Source organism: Lipotes vexillifer, unplaced genomic scaffold (assembly GCF_000442215.2).
Source record: "Lipotes vexillifer unplaced genomic scaffold, Lipotes_vexillifer_v1.1 scaffold137, whole genome shotgun sequence".
Classification (NCBI taxonomy): Eukaryota; Metazoa; Chordata; class Mammalia; order Artiodactyla; family Lipotidae; genus Lipotes; species Lipotes vexillifer.
The window spans coordinates 3870884-3877315 of NW_006775780.1; the positions used below are offsets into that span (position 1 = coordinate 3870884).

The window sequence follows — 6432 nt, forward strand, 5'->3', positions numbered from 1 at the left end:
ATTCTTGAGCACTTACCATGTTTTATTTTGGGTTCTCTTAAAAAACAGGTCCTGAGACAAAGATTTTTTGTTTGTTTGTTTGTTTTGTTTTGTTTTGTTTTTTTTGCTACGCGGGCCTCTCACTGTTGTGGCCTCTCCCGTTGTGGAGCACAGGCTCCGGACGCGCAGGCTCAGCGGCCATGGCTCACGGGCCCAGCCGCTCCGCGGCATGTGGGATCTTCCCGGACCGGGGCACGAATCCGCGTCCCCTGCACCGGCAGGCGGATTCTCAACCAGTGCGCCACCAGGGAAGCCCCTGAGACAAAGATTTGAGAGTAATTTGGGAACTAATTTGAGTGTAAATTGGGAAGGTTTCAAGATTATTTAGTAGGTGAAGGAAACACAGGTTGGGGATTTTCTAAGTGAGACAGGGAAGAAAAAGGAACCAGTGACATGTGTCTCACTGAGCCAGCTACCATTATGGATGACTGGAGCTTGATTCTGCTGGGGAAATTCTGTAAGCTAGTGTAGGATACATCAGGGTCAAAGACCTACCTGAATATCAAAGGAACTGGGACATTTATACACTAACTGGCAGAGGGGGCTCCGGAAGACAGTGAAAACCATGAGGGAAAGAAAGGCAGAGGCTGGCTGTTGAAAGTTGGGCCAGGGTACACTGAATTACTAAGAGGAGTAGGGGGATGCAGGTAGGACAGGAGCAGCACCTGATTTTCGGTGTATAGAAGTATAGCATCAATAATTGAGGAAAGCTAAAATCAAAATGGATGAGTTTTTCTGAGCACACAAGTTGGATTGAGCACAAGTATAAAATCAGAGTTTGTTTTTGTTTTTTTCCAAAGCTCCCTTGTCTTGTTTTTCTATTTTCTTTGTTCTTGCCCTACAGGTTTTCCCAACCAGAGCCCCCACTGCCAATGGGTGAATAAATATCCTAGTCACTTCCACTAGACTATGTTGTGCAGTTCTTCAATACTCAGTCTTGTCTCGATTGTGCCTAGAGCCCTTCCTTAGAATAGTTTGCACAATCTTTCCACATTCAGAGAGCCTGGGATGTAGTATTAAGATTGGCTTCCATTTTAGGCTTGGTCCTCCTGTTTTTCTTTGTAATTTGTCCCTGCTGTTTTTAAAGAGATTTGCCTTGATTTTGTGACCTGCTAGTGGATGCCTAGAGGAACTTAATTGAAAAGGGACTGTGAACAATTTGGTAATGTGGGAAATGTAATGTAGGGGGTAAAATGAAAAATATTTAGCACACAACATGGTGAGGACACTTAACAATCACCATGGACTCTCTTTTTTTTTTAAACATCTTTATTGGGGTATAATTGCTTTACAATGGTTAGTTTCTGCTTTATAACAAAGTGAATCAGTTATACATATACATATGTTCCCATATCTCTTCCCTCTTGCATCTCCCTCCCTCCCACCCTTTCTATCCCACCCTTCCAGGCGGTCACAAAGCACCGAGCTGATACACCTGTGCTATGCGGCTGCTTCCCACTAGCTATCTACCTTACGTTTAGGGTGAGCTGTGACAAAGCGAGAGAGAGGCATGGACATACGCCATGGACTCTTGACTGAAGTTTGGTTCTCTACTCTTTCAGAGTTAACTTTCTGGTAGTTGGCCGATTCTGGGGCTTCAAGGGAGAGAGGCTGGGATGACTGGGATAACTTGAGGATTACCTAAAGGGCTCATAGTCATGGCTAACTACCAATTGGTACTTAAATATTATAATATTTTAACAAACTGTAAGTGCTGGCTGAAACTCAGCCCTGTGTATAACCTAGATAAAAACTTTATCAATATTTACTTCTTTGAATTGGGTTTTTTGCCTGCACCTGTTTGCCTATGGGAAAAGGGAGTCTACAGAATCTCCCAAATGTCTGTAATTCACACTGGTTGTGGTCTAGTGACAGTAGGAGGTATGACCTCTAAAGTGACAATATGGACTGGATTAGTCTAGATGGGTATCTTAAAACCCTTGCTCCGATGCCATTTCCAAACAACAATTGGTTGTGTAAGTTTATTTATCTACTTTTGTATATAAGATTATCAAGGAAAAGCTACAGGCTACTTTTTCTTTTTTTTTTTTTAAATATTATTTATTTTTGGCTGCATTGGGTCTTCATTGCTGCTCACGGGCTTTCTCTAGCTGCCTCGAGTGGGGGCTACTCTTTGTTGCAGTGCGCGGGCTTCTCGTTGTGGAGCACGGGCTCTAAGCACAAGGGCTTCAGTAGTTGTGGCGCATGGGCTTAGTTGCTCCGAAGCACGTGGGATCTTCCCAGACCAGGGATTGAACCCATATCCCCTGCATTGGCAGGCTGATTCTTAACCACTGTGCCACCAGGGAAGTCTACTTTTTGAAAGTGTGATCCCCTGATGCCTGCTATACATAGCAAATTCCTGAAGGAAAATACCAGAATATGGATGAGCTGAATACCAAAATCTGGGTTGATTTTTCTTTTCTTTCTTTTTTCTTTGTTTTTGGCACCCAATCTCTTTTATGGAGTCGGGGGAGGCCCTGAGGGGGACCTCTCACTGCACAGCTTGTTCATTAGCGCTGCTTCCTGGGTCCTGCGGCTTCATCACATCCGGCAACTCTGGTGTGCTGGAGAAAGGCTTGATGGGCAGGTTCTCAAATGCTTCACCTGCCTGTAAGGCTAGCCCTACCCGCGGCTGGGTCTGGCTGGTGAAGCCACACTCACCCAATATCTTGCCATCGTCCAGAAACCGGTGGTCCTTGTACAGCCGCTGCTCATCTGGCAGCTGCTTGAGGACGCCCTCGACGATGCGCTTCAACAGAAACATGGTGCTGGACGCTTTGCCTTCCATGAAGATGACGGTCTTGCGGCGCCGTATTTTGAGGAACACGTCCACACCGGCTACTGCCTCTCCCCTTCGACTAGCCCCCAGCTCCGCCCCCTTCCTGGCAGCCCACACGCTGGCCCCCAGGGTGCCGGAACCTGGCGGCCCCACCCCGCCCCGCCTCGCCTGGGTTGATTTTTCTAATCAAGGGGAAGTGAGTAATTTGGAATGCTAAGGATTTAAATGGGTCACGAGCTTTCTCTTAGAAATAAAGAATTTGGTATTTCTCTGTTTTCAACATGTGTAATAGATTCTGAAGGAGATTCTGAGAATCTATGGTGCTGTTAAGCTGAATTCATTGTACAAATGAATAGTGTATAATTATTGCAAAATGTATAATTTTCAATTGTATATTCGTGGATTTAAATCACTTCTGATGTGACTTTCCCCTGAAGCGATTTTTCTGATTTCATGTTCATGCTTTTTTATTAATATTGTTGCCAAGAAAAAATATCCTCCAAAACTTGGAAGAAAAAGAAAAAAGATTGTGTCACCTTTGTTTATATTTTTAGACAATGTCCTGTTCCTAGGTCAAAGTTGGCAAGTTTGTTTGTTTTCTGTAAAGGGCCAGATAGTAACTATTTTAGACTGTGTTCACAACCTGGTCTCTATTCAACTCTGCAGCAAAAGCAGCCATGTATTATACGAAACAAATGGCTGTGGCAGTGTTCCAACAAAACTTTATTTACAAAAAACAAGTGGTCAGCTAAGCCCAACTATAGTCTGCTGACCCCTGCCCTAGAGTCACAGGATATACAAGCTTGTTTGACTTGCCATTTACTGTTGATTAAGGCCCAGACAACTCACAACTTTGTAAAGTTGGATGTTCCTTTATTGGAAACTGGTAAGATATAAATGATTTTGCCCAATATTAGGCAAGAAATTTTTGTGCAATGAAAATTATTTTTGCCTGATAATAACACGAATGATTTTTCTTACGTAGAAAAGTTAGTCCCAAAGACTGGTCTTATTTCTGGTAGGATAATGACCAATTTTGCATCTAACTTTGTGATTTATCACAGCATTCTTCCTTTGCTTCATTGATTATATAATCATTAGTTCTCTGTATTTTTTTTTTTATAAAGCCAGAAATGGTATGATCCTTATTTATTTATTTATTATAAATTTATTTATTTTTGTCTGTGTTGGGTCTTCGTTGCTGTGTGTGGGCTTTCTCTAGGTGCGGCAAGCTGGGTCTACTCTGTTTTGGTGTGCGGGTTTCTCATTGCGGTGGCTTCTCTTGTTGCAGAGCACGGGCTCTAGATGTGTAGGCTTCAGTAGTTGTGGCACGCCGTCTCAGTAGCTGTGGCATGCAGGCTCACTAATTGTGGTGCACAGGCTTAGTTGCTCCACGGCATGTGGGATCTTCCCGGACCAGGGATCGAACACCTGTCCCCTGCATTGGCAGGCAGATTCTTAACCACTGAGACACCAGGAAGTCCTCCCTGTATTCTTTTCTGAACCAACTTTGTCATCCTGCTGTCTCCCTCATTAATGAGTTTAATAAAACTTAGATTTCTGCTCATTATGGTTTTATATAAGAATTGCAATCTATGAAACACTTTGAAAATTATACTTTGGATATCATTCTGTTAAGATATTTACCTAGATTAGACCCCATGTTCTTGTCCTTCAATTTTATGACCTGGGAGAGGAAGAAAAAAATGTTCTCAACTTCAGAACCAGCTGGCGATTCTAAAATAATGGAACTAAGAGCTAAAGATAAGCAAAAACTATCTGAATGTGATACAGAAGCCACGGGTGCCTTGGATGGAGCAACCATTTAATCTAAATGCTGGGATGTGGCTTCAAGTTTGGTGATAGTAGAAAGTGTAGGAGACCAGAATGTGTGACCCCAAAATATACCTCTTTAGCATGAATGTCAATATTTAAAATTGACTATTTTGAGAAACAGCAGACACAGGAGAAGTTCTGAAAACAGGGTATAAGTTGTCTTTTTGTAAGGGAAATTTCCATTTGTAGAGGAAATTTCCATTTGTGAACGTGTCTTCCTCTCTGTACCAGGAAAAGAAGGGTGACTCTAAATCACAAGAAACTCATCAATAGAGAAGGAACAGCCTTAAATCCGCATAACAAACCTTATGCTTCTTTACATACTTTCCCTGGTCACCTTCCCATAACTTACCTCCCCACACCCCAACCTCACACCCTTCTTCTTTTGTTTTAAGTGAAGATGGCATTTAGGCCCAAGTTCTAGCCACCTCTTTGAGTTACTCATCTGTGAGTTTCTCCCATGTATATGTGAGATATACATGTTGATAAACTTCTGTTTGTTTTTCTCTTGATAATCTGTCTTTCATTACAGGATCCCCAATGGAGAGCCTAAAAGGAGAAGATATTTCTTCTCTCCTACAAAAACATAGGCATGTGTTTTAAGTTCTATTATAATTTGATAATGTGCACAGGATAAACGTCTCACATCAGTTTCTGTTTTCTGGCAACATTTATCTCAAGATTGCAGGTATTTTACCCACTGGAAGTAATCAGCGCACTGCTCTAATGTTACCTTTACTTCCATACATTGAAAGTGAAACAGAATTAAAGTAGCTTTCAAGTGTATGCTAAGACCATTCATTTAATAATTTTTCCCAAAAAGCAACCCTCAGGGGAATTTGAAAATTCCACCTACAGTTCCCCCTTTGGCTCACAGCAACGACTGTACCTGCTTTCAGGAGAGGCTGAACCTTTGAAGGACAGCTGAGTTCATGCCAATCAGCAGGCAGTGGCAAAATGAATTTTTTTTCACATTAGACTAGATGGTGCAGTGCCAAGCTGAAAAATAGCCTGTTTCATTTTGGATTCATGGTTTTTTTCCCTAGTCTTTGATTTCACTTGAAAGTCAAACTGAATGTCTGAGATAAAAATGTCATGCAGATCATAACTCAGTTCTCCTGGGTTCATTGGAGATGGACACAGTTGAAACTCTTGACTGAGGTATAGAGAGGTCAGTTCAGCTATGCTGTTCCCCAGCCATCCCCTGCTATTCCTCACTCCAAAAGAGTAGTTCACTTTATTATGTCCAGTTGAACCTCAGGCAAGAGGTTCAGCTGGGCTCCTAGAAGCTTAAAGACAGTCAATTCATGAAAGTATTAAAGGATAATTTTTTAGAAAAAATAAACCCACATGCATATTTAAAATGGACACATGTCAAAGATTTTATTTAATTCATTAATTAATGAGGGAACCAGTAAGATGTTACCACCAGTTCAAAGGAGACTCCAAAAAGAATACACATATGTAGGCTATCAGGAATGATGCAATGAATTTGGATTTGCTTAACTTGTGCCAAAATAGCTTCTTCCACAGAGAGGAGGAAAATTAATTGAACCTCCTCCAAATTCATTTTCATATATGTGGACAAGAATCATTTGTATCTCTTTCAGTTCTCTAAAACTTACAGATTTGTAGAAAACATTAATACAATGAAGGGTGTAAAGACCCCATAGAATCAGATAACTTGGAGGGGTATGCTAGACAATGCCTGGTTTTCCATTGGAACCATCAGGAATTTTTTAGCTGTATTTCAGTCCTTCATAATTTTTCCCTAC

At 41.7% G+C, this 6432-nt stretch overlaps 1 pseudogene; it reads right to left on the bottom strand.

Moving 5' to 3' along the window:
• Positions 1 to 2533: 2533 nt before the first annotated feature.
• Positions 2534 to 5064, bottom strand: LOC103068411 (transcription elongation factor B polypeptide 2 pseudogene; annotated as a pseudogene).
• Between the last annotated feature and the right edge of the window lie 1368 nt (positions 5065 to 6432).